At 40.9% G+C, this 14051-nt stretch overlaps 1 long non-coding RNA gene across 1 annotated transcript in view; it reads right to left on the bottom strand.

The window, feature by feature from the left end:
- The window catches only part of LOC126394620 (uncharacterized), a 58195-nt gene that overhangs the window by 29316 nt on the left and 14828 nt on the right, over positions 1-14051 (bottom strand). Inside the window, exon 2 of the long non-coding RNA XR_007570380.1 lies at positions 12952-13154. This is a non-coding gene — a long non-coding RNA (uncharacterized LOC126394620). The remainder of the gene's footprint in view (positions 1-12951; positions 13155-14051) is intronic.

The raw sequence follows: 14051 nt of genomic DNA, 5'->3' as shown, positions 1-14051 counted from the left end.
TGCTCTTGTTTTACTGTTTTATTGTTTTTATTGTTTGTCTTATGTTTTTATTTTTGTACAGCACTTTGTTTCAGCTGTGGTTGTTTTTAAAGTGCTCTATAAATAAAGTTGAGTTGAGTTGAGTTGAGGGGGTGTCGACTTGTGCCACTGACGTCGACACGTCAACAAATCGACTTTTCTGTTAATGCCCTACATTACATGTTATAATAATAAACAATTTTAAATTGATAAGAAATTAAGGTGAAATTGATGAAGACAGAGGTTTTCAAACTGCAGCAGCAGTGCCTGTAGCACACAGCTCATGGAGGCAGCTCAGGTACTCTAAAATCCTTATCGGCTGATTGCTGCAATTTAATGTCTAAAACTGGGACTCCTTCTCTGAGTCATAACTCACTCAAATCTGGACACACAGACATGACACAGATATTTAAGATTTAATGTGACTTAAACTATGTGAAATATGTTGATGACAAAGGATCGATCCTGCAGCCTTTATTGTCGACACAGCGTACAACTTTACACACCGCACAACAAGACAGCCCCGAAAGCAGTTTACCAAACACTCTTATACGTTTCTTCAGATAAGCATCATACCTAACTTTCCAGGTGCGTGTTTAAGTGTATGTGGGTGTGATTTCCTGTTGTTTCCCGAACTCGCACACATCTTTGCCTCGCTTGGCGTTCTACCATCCTGTTGTTCGACCCACGACATCCTTTTTCCAATCGGCATGTTTTCCATCACAATGTTTGACAGGTCACTCTGCAACAAGACCTCTCCCCAGAGTGAGACCATTCAAGGTTGCCCAATTTCTGATAAACATGTTTTGCCTCATACTTGACCTTAAGGGTCAGGTATTTCTGGGCCTTTTCGCCACCACAAATATCAATATCTCCGTCTATCACAAACAAATGTCCATAAATCAGCTTAGAAATTAGCGACCAAAGACACTACCTTAGATTATAGAACTGAAATGTTTTAAAATGTTTTTGGGGTTTTCTACAATATTTACACAATCCAGTGGCATTTCTTTCCACATCTGAGTTCATTGCAAACAGAAACAGCTAATAGCTAATTCAGCATACGTTCAATTTGCCAAGATATAAACAACACAACAAGAACAACAAAATGACACAGGGCTGAAATGATAGCTTGGAGTATAACTCATTGAATCTATGGTGACATTATACTTCCTATTTAGCCTGGTTCCAGACCATAGACCCCGCCCACTCAACTGAGTAGGCTTGCATCTCTGGTCTGGCATACTGCAATGAATTTGCGATTTATCTCGTCCAAATGATGGAAGGACCAATGAACGCCGGGGGTGGGGGCGGGTCTAGCGATTAGCCGGTGGGTAACTGGTGAGGATAGCAACAATGGCGACCGCTACAGATCCTACAGACCACATTAACGATTCTATCGAGGTATTTCGCCACTACTCACGTTAATGGAGGACCGAATTAAGGAAGCTGCTAAACTGGATTTAACGGCGATGCAGCTGGGCGTGCATGACGACGGAGACATTTTAAACGGGCAATGCTCGCTTGTTTTCAGCACCCCTGAGGCATGGATACTAAGGACGTCAGATTCTGGGTGAGTCGTTGATCTCTACTGATTGGTTAGGGAAAAATCAAATTCCCTCCCCCTTGTAAATCGCCTTCAATGGAGGCGATGTCAGACTGAAGGTTCTGGGAGCTTCAGTCTGACACTCAGGCTACTTCCTATTTACATCTCCCAAAGCATTATGGAAACTGCAGTTCCACCAATATATTTTAAAATAATTCCATTTTACCACCAAGATGATTATTTATCGGTCTTTGGACTAATTCTACAAACTTTACAGTATGTTTTCATTAATTCATTTAAGTCCAGGCCACTATCACAACTTTGCTCTGCTCCACTGAGACTTAGCTGTCGTCAAAGCTTCCCTTCCTACCCTTCTGGATTAAATCCCAGCTGCACAGCTGCATCTTGAGGTCTACAAGTATATTTCTCATATCAACAGAAACTCCTTTAATCTGGCATTCAGGCCTGAACTTGGCAGATTAACACGTGTCCCTCTGCTGACTGAAAAAAAAAAAAAAAAAGAATCCTGGAAGCTGCCCTGGGCCCTATCAGACTCAAACTCTTTTCCTCAGAAAATTTTCTTTCCTGTTAAATTGCTTGACCCATTCCATGTAAAGGCTCTATGAAATGTCTTAAGGCTACCCTAAAATTGTATTAATCAAATAAATTGCACTAACTGGTGATTAAATACACCAGTCGTTCTACAGCTCAAGTCTCACAGTCTTTCACTCCAGGCATAGACGAGACATGTCTGGAAACCAGACAGTGTATCGAATGAGGCCAGACACAGTACGTAGCAGAGACAACATAAGAGTGAGGGTCCATATAGCGTTGTTTTTATGAGCGCCAGCATCTTCTTTTCATTGTTCCCAATGGTGCTGCACTGTTAAGTCCACCCAGCTAAAACTAATTTGAATATCTGCTACCAAGTAAAGAGTACAAAACATTAAAAAAAGGGCACTGTAATAAAGTTGACCAAGAATTGGGTCATTTTCTTAACAGGGAAGATCATTTTAGTCTTTTGTTATTGAATAGATCACAAAATAATGTATGAAATAATCTGCAAGCTATGCCTGGAGAAAAATGCAATAAAAATTGAATAGAGCTTTCACTGAAATTCACTTTTTAACCTTCATAAATACATAAATGTGTGAAAAGATAATTCCCAATTCCCAATTTTGTTTTACTTCAGTTTGTGAGGGTCAATTAAAAGTGGTTATACACATCCATAAATCTGATAGATTTCACTTCATAATAAATTACACGTTTCCCTCTTTTTGAGTCTTTTTGAACGCACCAATGACTCAATGAAATGAGTAATGGCTTTGCCGATAAAACATGAGCATTGATTGGGAAACACACACAGAGAGACACACACATACACACAGATGGTTGGATCAATTTTGTGTGAGCTAATTGGCTGTCACGACCTCCTCATCGAGCTGAGACTATGAAGGCCTCGATCTGGAAAAAAGGCCTGAGGGATACACTCAGATATACAAGCAGGCCAACACACTGACACACACACACACGCACATACGTCTGCTCTCACACGCACAATGAAAGCAGAACAAGCATTTTAATAAGATCAAATGTAAACACAGGAGTCTACAATGTGGAATATCAGAGCTGATTCTAACAGGTATTTATTTTGTAGCATCTGCTCTGTTATCTGTAGCTCGAGGTGCAGTTTGGCGCAATAATGATGTATGAGGAAAACTTGACAGCACTACATACTATTTGGCATGAATTCAATACCTCTTGCAGGGATGTAAGTAAACACATTTTCTGAAAAGATGAATATGTATGAATTCATTGGGAACTGAACCTTTGAGCCATATAGTGTTCAGTTTTCTGTAGCTGCCTCAGGGATATGTGCATACACTTCCTTCCTTACCCAAATTACCAAAGACCTATGTGTTTAGACGCTGCATGACTGTGTCAGCCAGTTGCATTGAAATGTCAACAGTGCCACCATATTGGAGAGTGCAAGACTTGCCTGTAAACACTGCAAGCGCAAAAGGGAGCTGTGGTAGAAAAAGAAAGTGTGTGTACCATGTGTAAGGCTTACATGAACTGATTTGTCAAGCATGAGTTCATCTTATTTTCCTTGGTTAAATACTTGTGGAGACGTCCCTATTTAACATTATTTAAAGTGGAGGTAATGTTAGACAAGTTTCTAACAAGCTAGCTAATGCTGTATGCTCATCATCTCCCTTACGTTTAAAAGGCCACCGCAAGAAAACTTTTTCTTTGATTAATGTTAGATTATCAAACATCCAGTGGACCATAGATGTTTGTTTCTCACTGTCAGTGATCAGCCATAGCTAATGTAGCTACCATGTTAGTGAGCCTTTCATTTTTTGTTTTTCTTGCGGTGGCCTTTCTAAAATGAGCAATGTTTTGTTTTTTTCCCTACTACTTGTAGACCATAGAGCCATGGATATAAAAGAAGACTCATCGCAATCTGTTGAGAAATACAAACTTTACAGTGCTTTTTATTGAGGAAAAAAACACAGCTCCCCTGTTTACTTCTATTTGTTTATAGGCAAGTCTTGCACTCTCCAATATGGCGGTGCCATTGATTTACAATCCAGCAGCCATTATTCTAAATTTTCTCAAGAAAAAAAAAGAAAAAAATTAACATTTCTGCAACTAAAATATGCATCAATGGTCTTTAGCCCAGCACCTTTTCCTCTACATTTTGCCAAATGTCAGTAGTGGTGGCTCAGTAGTCTTGAGTCTCCCTCGCTCAGCTAGCTGAGGATTCCAAATCCCAAAAGCAAAAGTTTTGGCAGGAAACAGAACTTAATTGTGCGTGAAGAGATTCATATGCTTTTCCTGCCAACTCTGCAAAGTAAAAGTTCCAAATAATTATAAATAACTCACTGCAGTGCCACCTGGTGGTAACACATATTAATGAATGCTACTATCGATCTTTGTGTAATGTTGACAGGCTAATTTAGATTTACTAGGCTGTGTTAGTTTCATTATAAGGCTTAATATGTTTTGCGGCTCCAGATAGAATTTGAAAATTATTTCTGGTCAAAAATGACTCTTTTGATAGTGAAGGATGCCAACCATTGATCTGTGCAAATCACTAGTGGCCACATCTTGACATTTTAATTCTGTACAAGAGCCAAAAAGAAAAAAAACAAGGTTAACCTATGACTGCAAAGCAAGTTTTGATAAAATCATTAGCTCTGATTTGATCAACTTCTTTTCTCATTCATTATTATTGCATAAGACAACTGGTCCACTGAAGCTCACTGGTCCCACTGTGCTTCTCAAAGTTTACAAAAACCTTTGAGCTGAATGAGAGCTACGTGGTCACAACTATCAAAGGAATTGTCAAAAACAGCAACAAGGCCGCACACTCCTAAATGAAGGCATGAGTTCCAAAGTCAATGTTAAAGTCACTGCTGGAGGAGCCACCTTGAACATTTTAGCCAGACCCAGCGTGAATCTTTTGGTGACCAATTTTGTACGTATCCTAAACTGATGTTAATCTTAATCCAGGGTTCCTACGCAAATATGGAAAGTATGGAAAAATATGGAAATAAATTTGAGCAATTTCCAGATATTAAAAAGTATGCAAAATGAAAAATAAAGTATGGAAAAATATTTTTTTCCAGACTATTACCACTGTTCTTAAATACTGTTTTCTAAAATAGAAAATTAGATATTTCCAAAAATAATTTAATCAATCCGGATCGTGTTTTATGCTGGGCCAAGCACAGTTTGCGTGAGAGCAAATGTCTCAGAAAACATACCGCCCCTTTTACCTGTTTGACAAGTGGTATGTCCAGTCCGCTGCCCCATGACCCTCCTCCAGCCCCCCAGGTATCAAGTTTCACTCCAACACTGCACCTTCGACAAGAAGACGAATTTCACGTGGTTCACAATGGGTAGATGCAAGTTTTTGGATGGATGGCTTGACAATACCGTATATAAATACTGGTTGGCCAAGGATTCCCAATTCACACACAGAGCTAGATGCAAGCTTTGTGTGAAATCGTCTGACATCGGCAACATGGGGGAGAAGGTGATTCTGAGCCACATGAAAGGAAAAAACACCGACCTCTCGTTACTGCACTGCTTGCACCCAGAGTCCCAACCTTTTTGCCTCAGCCCAGACATTGAACTTACCTGAGTTTTTATTTGCATGCCATTATGGTGCTTGGCTACAATTGCCTATTAAGAATAATTAAATATGATGTGAAATATGATACACTGATATATTTACTCAGATGTTGCATATTCTCTGAAAAGAAAAAAAAAAAACACAAAGAAGTCTGGAAATTAGGGTATGGAAAAATATGGAATTTTGAAATTCCAAATGTGTAGGAACCCTGTTAATCATTACCCATAATGGCGTCATTTTCATTTTATTGCTCTGTTGTGCATTTTGTCACAGTAATGACAGTACTGTAAATGTAATTTGTTATTTCCACTCCTGCTGGTTAGTATGGTTCTGGCTATCAAGTAAAGTCAAAGTCAACAATGGTTGAGAGCAGTAAGACAAACTAAAAGAAAAACAAGTCATGGTAGATGATAGACCAAGTAAATTATCATCACACCATCATCATCATCATCATCATCATGAAAGATTTTTGCATTTAACATGTGCTTCTTAAAGGCCTCTTCTTGTGTAACATGTGGTTGTGCCTTTGGCGTCAGGCTGTGTGTAATTGTCAAACAGAAAGGTCAACAAGATGGGCGACAAATGTTGGGATAAAAACTTAAACAGGAAACCATTCTGGCCTGCCTTAAGGTAATGTATGAGTACTGTCGCCTGAGTGGCTGGTGGACTGTGTGCAGTGTAAAAGCAAACACGGACTAACTGTAGCCTGAAGGGCTGCTTAACAAACAATAAAATGTACGGCTGTAGATGAGAGTGGTCCTCACTGAAAATGGAGTAAATACAGCAAAGAGGAGATATTCATGAAAACAGAAATTTAACATCCAAATTAGAATTTAAGAAACTGACCTGTACTGTACCCTTAAAGAATTACCATGTTATATCTTTAATGAGTTTAGCAGCTCGCAGGACAGAATTAAACCTGCACTGTTTGCTCTACAAGTCTCAAAATTATTTTCACAGTAACAGGATAAACAGAATAAAAACTGCGAACATGAAGTAGCAGTAAAAAACAAAAAGACAAAAAATACTAACAATGAGTCTACACTTAAAAACACAACCTCTAATCCAGGAACTAAACTGGATCACAGCTTTGATGAGTGATTGACAACCTTTACCTGCACCATGGCCATAAAAGCGGAACACACGCTGTCCTAACTGACATACAGTACAAAGTAAGTTTCTCAATAAACAAAGCATAAAGATCACTGAAGCAACAAAAAGTAAGAGGATCAATGGTTGTACTATGATGACTCTAAGTCTCTACAAGGCAGATTTAATGGTGAGAACTGTTTAAAGAAAAAAAGTCCTCCAAAATAAATGACAGAATATATTCTACCTATGTTTTTTATAACATCTAGGATGAAGAATAGAAGTGGTTTCATTCAAACCTGTAGCAAATGCAAATCATCAGTTTTATGTGGTATGGTTAAAGCGGCTAGCAACTAACTTCACAAACAGCTCTACACAATGGCAACAGTGCTGTCAGAACTAATGGTGTTAACCTGGAGGGAACCAGAGGGTGGGTGCTAAGCTTTCGTGATGCCTCTGTGTCAAAATCAGCTGTAACTGCTGTATGAGTGCAGGGCAAAGAGGCAGCAACTGTGACACAAACATGCACTAACATGCACGTGTTGCAGCACCAGCTTACCACAACAAACCACAGAGAAGCATGGATAACAAGAAGACCCCAAGGAAGTGCGCCGGGCTCTTAAGCCAATTTTCATATTCATACAAACAGCTTAATTACACTGTCATGAGATGCCCTGTGGCCCAAAATGACTTTTTCACATGGCAAAATAGACATCTGTAAATCTCTGGATACATTTTTTTAGCATCACAACCCCTTCGAATCCATTCGGTCCGCTAACATTTTGGAAGCGCCGCAAGATTGAATCATTTTATCCACATTCAAGTTAACAGAGCGCTTAAGTGCCAAGTAGCCAGCCAGGCCAGCGGAAGTCTCCAATGTGCCACCTCTATGGGCCACACAGTGTGGGAGCAGTGCCAATATTCTCATGATCATTCAGGTAATTTTATCTGTGGCATTTGTACCATTTTGGCTTCATAAGCCACTGACAAACTCTCATAAGAATAAACAGGGTCCCGCCTCCAACACTGTATCCAGTTCTCTTTATACATCCATGATAACAACACACACAGAGGTAGCGTGACTTAACGCTATGCTCAGGATGCCATTACTCCACCATATTTTTACATACACTGGTTTGCTGCTAAATTAATGTGTGAATGTCACATGCAGAACATCTGAAGTTTGGTTCAAAAACATGGGAAGATTTAAAAATTAAGACCATGGTGTGGGTTAAATGACTTTAAGGTCATGGGTCTTTTGTCTTCATGTTGACAATATTAAACACTTGGGTGAGGTTATGGAATAATTGAGGCCAAGCTTAAAAATGCCAAAGCTGAAAGTGGAAACAAACTGTGGTCCCAGTGTTAAAGTCTGATGAAGAATAAGAAAATGAGAAAAAAATACTGAAAACTACCTTGATTTATTTAAAAGAAAATAAATACAAAATGTCCTCACTTGCTGTTCTACCTTGTGAAAGCAGTCAATCTCCAGCGCCGAAGCCATGGATGTTTTGACTGAAGCAGAATGAATCAGTTATGTGGCTTCAAGCACATTACTGACACACAAATCCTACTATGCATGTGTCTCTTCACAACCACTATTCTCGCTGCAAGAGCTAGAAGACCATTGCCAATGGGATGCATCCTGGATGTACTCTGGATGTCTTACAGCAGCTTTAACATCTTAATAATTAGCAATGTCTGTTATTAGCCCTCGGGTAAACTGACACAGTGCCCAGCTCTCCAGCGGGGCCCTTAGCCCCTACTGTAAAACACAATGATCCGGATGTCAGCCTGCTCAAAGTACATGAGAGATCAAAACCTAACCACTTTCATTCCAAGCACTCGTCTCCTCGGCTCAGCCGCATCCCCCCCTCCATTCCTCCCTCTCCATTTGTTTCATCTCCTGCTGTGCTCTGAGCAGGTGTTGAAACGCTGAACATGAAAAAAAGGAATGATGAAGAAATTTAAAAAAGAAAAAAAACCTTTCTTACATTCTATCCACCGTCCCTGCCACTTTACAACCCTCTCAGCGGTTTCTCATCCAAATCCAATTTAGCTCATGTTTCCGTCCTCACCCTCCAACCCACCCCCCTTTACCTCTCTTCCTCACCCCTCATCTTGCTCTCTTTCTCCTCGTTCCTCCTCCTTTTCTTCCCCCATTACTGTCTCCCTCACTTCTTCTCCCCCGTTCCACCCCTCGCTTCCGTCTTTCCTCCATCTCACTCCTCACCTCTTTCCTCCTCCCTGCCGTACCTGCCTGTATCTCTCTGTGGCAACATGAAAGGCTACCTGTGCGCTGATAGCCAGGGGAGAAGGAGGGCAGAGAGTTAATTAACTTGCTATCTGGGACTGACTGTTAATAGGAATTGGAACTGTTAATAAGAATATAGTGTTGTGCAGCGTGTTAGCAGAAATATAGCTTCAGACAGCACACACTAGGATAGGGCATGTGTGTAGCTGAGTGTGTGTGTGTGCCAGGGTATTGTTCAGTATGTTCTATACAAATCAGTGCTTGTATGTGGATGAGCACATACACAAATATGGACGCGTGCGATTATGTGCACACAAACACACACTTGCATAAAGTCGGAGTACACAGACAGGAAGGTGGCAGGTGTAATTTCACGCATTAGAAGGACTCAAGAAAAATCTCCGCTCTCCCCACACCCCACGCCCCTCTACACACACACAGACACACATACACACGCACTCGCTTCGTCTCCCATCCCCCTGGCTCTTTCCTCTCCCGCCACCCGAACCCTTTGAAGATAACTTTTTCTTATTACCCTAACAATGGCGGCACGGAATGCAACTTTAATTCACGCTCCAAAAACGAGACGGGGAGGAACAGGACACCGCGCCGCTCGCTCTCTCCTCTCGCTTGTTCCTCCTGCGGGGTGGAAAAGCGAGCGAGGACGAGGAGGAGGAGGGTGGAGAAGAAGAAGTGAGAGAGAAAGAGAGGTAGGCAAAGCAGGAGAAAAGTTCAAATAGAAATCGCAAGGTAAAGCTTTTTTTTTCTTAAGCGTGAAAATGGTCCTGAGTACCTTTTCTGTTTTTTTCCCCCTACTTTTCTCCACCAACTCCGAGATTGGCGAAGCGCTGACGTGTGCTGTTCCTAACAAGCACGAGCACACAGATACTTTTAACACACAAACTTAACAAAAAACGCACCTCTGTGCTGACGCGATTCATCTGATGAAGTGCCACCCACAGCACCAACACTACCTCTTTGCTTCTCCTCGAGGACCCAGCTCTCAACTTTTCTGCTTCTCTTGCTCTACTGCTTTTTTTGACATCCTTTCCTTCTGTCTCCCGTACAGTCTTGCTCCTTCTTTCTGTCTTTCGCGCTCTCTCTTTGCGGTAGGTAGGCAGGCAGGCAGGGCTGACAGGTCCTCTTACAGACAAGGAGGAAATGGTTGCCCTTTGAAGTGGAATTGGGGGCCCGTGGAACTGTCTAGTGCATGATTAGCGTGGAGCTCAGAAGGGGGAGAGAGAGAGGAAGCAGGTTAAATGCAGGGTAAAGGCAAAGAGAGAAGAGAGCTAGGCAAAAGCCAGCACTATTTCGGTCATTTATACAATTGAATTGCATAGCTAAAATCTGTTTTCCTGTGTACACGTCAACACTGAAAATGGAGTGTCTGAAAATCTTCACCCTGGACAGAGTTTTACTAAAGGTCCATTTTAAGCGACCTCAAATGTGCATCTATGTGTGGACAAGGCCAGAATGCATAAGGCCCGTTTCCGCTGCAGGAACTTCGGGGTAATTTTATGGGGCCGGGGCCGTTGGTGTGTGTCTCCACCGCAGGAACCACCCCCGAAGGACAGAGTTCCGGAACTTCTACAGGGGCTAAACAAGTCCCTGCCTCGGAGTAGGTACTCAGAACGGCCCCGAGAAACTCCTGGCTGGGGCTTGGGGATTACTTGGGGCTGATTGGATATACTCAAGGCGGGATGTGACGTTTTGTAATTAATAACATGGTTATCGTAGATTAGCTGGGCTAACCGATAGCTGTTAGCGGTGTCTGTAATAACTCAATAAACGGTCCGTGAATAAAATATTTTTTCCAGCGGATATCTTAGTTACAACATGATTGAGCTAGCAAAGCAGTTTTGTGTTGCTATGTGTGGTATTTATTCAGTTTTGGGAAATCACGATGTCTAGGAAGCATCAGCTGACAAGGACAGCTAACAGCAGCAGCAAAGCTAACATCAGGACGTCATCTGTTAAAAGCCTCCCGTTGTCGGATACGACATGAAACTACTCCAGTTAGCTCAGTCATGTTGTAACTAAGACATCTGCTGGAAAAAATGTTTTTTTCACGGACCGTGACCGGAGTTATTACAGACACCGCTAACGGCTAATGACGTTCCTACGCCCCTACGTCGCCCCGGTCAAAATGGTCGCGCAACGATTACGTCACATACAGAGCCTGGTAACTTTCCAGGAACCTTCCTCCTACTCCGCTCTCTCAGTGGAGGCATGGTGGTTGAGAGGGCCGAGCGAGAGGACATTCCTGTAGTAGTTCCTGCCCCCCAAATAGTACCAGGAACTTCTTCAGTGGAAACGGGCCTATAGAAAACCTCACAGCAAGAGGAGTCCTGGTTCAAACCCAGGGTGGGGGAGCCCTCTGTGTGGAGTTTACATGTTCCCCCTATGTCAGTGTGGATTTTCTCTGGGTACTCTGGCTTCCTTCCACAAACCAAAGACATGCAGGTTAATTGGTGACTCTGAATTGGCTGTAGGTGGTTGTCTGTCTTTATGTGTCAACCCTGCTAGTGATAGACTGGTGGCCTGTCCAGGGTGTACCCAGCCCCTCGCCCAAGGCCAACTTGGATAGGCTCCAGCATCCCCGCAACCCCCAACAGAATAAGCAGTTATGGAAAATGAATGAATGAATGAATGAATGAAGGTGTGGTCTAGGTAGTACAGTGAAGTACAGTCATGTCCGTTTCTGGCATGCACTTTATCACCTAAATGTGCAATTTTAACACTGTTGTCCCAAGAACAATGACAGCACAAAATATGTTTTGTGAGATCACAATAACCTTGAGCTTTGACCTCTGATCACCAGATTTTAATGTCTTCGGTCCAAGTGGACCAAATTTGAGAAAACTCCTTCACGGCCTCTTTGAGATATCGCGTTCATGAGAAAAACATGGACACAAGTTCAGCGTGACCTTGACCTTTGATCACCAAATTCTAATGAGTTCATCCTTGACTCAAAGTGGATGTTAGTGCCATATATGAAGAAATTCCCTTATGGTCTTCTTGAGATATCTTGTTCACAAGAATGGGATGGGCAACCCAAAAACACAATGCCTCCCTCTGCAGCTGTCGCAGAGGCATAAACATGAAAAAAGGTTTTTATTTCACATATGGCCTTTCTTTGCTTTGGGGTACAGATCTCTGGATCAATATGTTAGTGTTGAGAATTCTTCAGCTACACCTCTTTCATTTTCATTTACAGATACTGAATGGTGAAAGCGTTTTTCTCTTACACTGAGGTTACTGAAGTACTGTAGCACTTTGTCTCATTCCTGTAGATGCTGCTTGAAAACCAAAGGTTTTGCTCTCATCAGCATTCTGATGGTACAACTGTTGGGTAACTATAGAGAGATGAGATATGTGAGCATCTTTATCTAATTTTACAAATTTATAAGAGAGGTAAATGTGATAGTTAACTTGCCTGAACATGATGCCATAATGTTTTTATTTCCTTTATTTTCTGTAAAGCATTTGATTCCTGTTATAAGTGCTCTAAAAACAAGAATTTAAAATAAATGTCTTCACTGGATTCTCTCCAATCACTTTTATCATTTAAAACAGAATTCTTTCTCTCAGTAAAAAGTTAATATAGCTGTGATGATGATGGTGATGAATTGTGTTGTTTCATTTTCATTTTCATTTTTGTCACAGGTAGAACTGTGGCATTTCTAAAATTAAGTTTCATAACAGCAAACATCCATTTTAAAACATAGAAATGGATGATGTTGTGGAAAAGGAATTGTCAGTATTGAATAATATTTGAAAAGAGAAATTGTATTTGTATTTTCTTCACCTTAAATTAGTCTCTCTCATTTTGATGAGCAGGTTACATTTAGTGACAACTGTAAAGAGCTTGACAAAACTCTTATTCTTGTGTATTTGTACCTTATTTTGTGACGATGACCTCATGGGACCATTGGCTTGATGCAGTCACACAAAAGGTCATCAGCACCGGTTTCATCATCGTCCCAGACCTCTGTAATTTATGAAATTGCTGTTGACATCCTCAAATTGTAACTTGTCCCGCCAAGCTGGGTTGGCATTTGACTGAATGACTCTGCATTTTCCCTGTCACTGCCGATTTTCACCTGTTGGATCAAATAGGGAAATGTTAATTATTTCATTTAATATGATCACATGGAGAATGACTGTCCACTCATAACAAGTCAGGGGAAATGTCCACAAATCAATACAAAAAGACCTGACAGTTTTGTTTACAAAAGAATAAACAGTGGATATTAACTTTAACATATTAACAAATTGTTGAAAAATGCTTTTGTCAATAAGTTCTATACAGTAAAGGATCTTAGCATGAATCTTAACTGTGTCCTTTTATATTTTATTTTATTCAAACAGTTGGAGTATACACAATTTACACATTGCATGAACATAAATGGGTGCAGGTGTATTTTCTAAAAGGGCATTATTCATTGAAAGGCAATACACACACATTCTTGTACTTCTATCTTTGTGAGGACCCTCATTAACATAATGCTTTTCCTAGCCCCTGACCGTAACCTTAACCATCACCCCTAAATGCCTAACCCTAACCTAAACCTAATTCAAACCTGAACCCTAAAACTAACTAATCCTCAAACAGGTCTATGAAAAAGTGAGCCCTGACCAAAATGTCCTCACTTTGCAAAAATGTCCTCACTGTGTTGCTAAAATACGTTTTTTGGTCCTCACTGTGTAGCATGTACAAGTATACACAAACACACACACACACACACACACACACACACACAGCATAATATACTGTTCAAACACAAGCTATAACCTACAGTAGATATATCTACATATTTACACAACCATTTCATTTGTCTTTATTATCTTGGATATTCCAAAACTAAAACCAGGCACCTACCATTGTTTTTTTTTACCAAATGTGCCACATAATACTCTGTGAAGCCACACACTTAGTGTTGCCAACAACTGAAGCTATCCAGTGTTTATCCATTAGCCTAACACTGATTAAACAGCAA

The sequence above is a fragment of the Epinephelus moara genome, chromosome 8 (assembly GCF_006386435.1).
Source record: "Epinephelus moara isolate mb chromosome 8, YSFRI_EMoa_1.0, whole genome shotgun sequence".
NCBI classification, from domain to species: domain Eukaryota; kingdom Metazoa; phylum Chordata; class Actinopteri; order Perciformes; family Serranidae; genus Epinephelus; species Epinephelus moara.
This window is presented reverse-complemented; position numbering and strand designations above follow the sequence as displayed.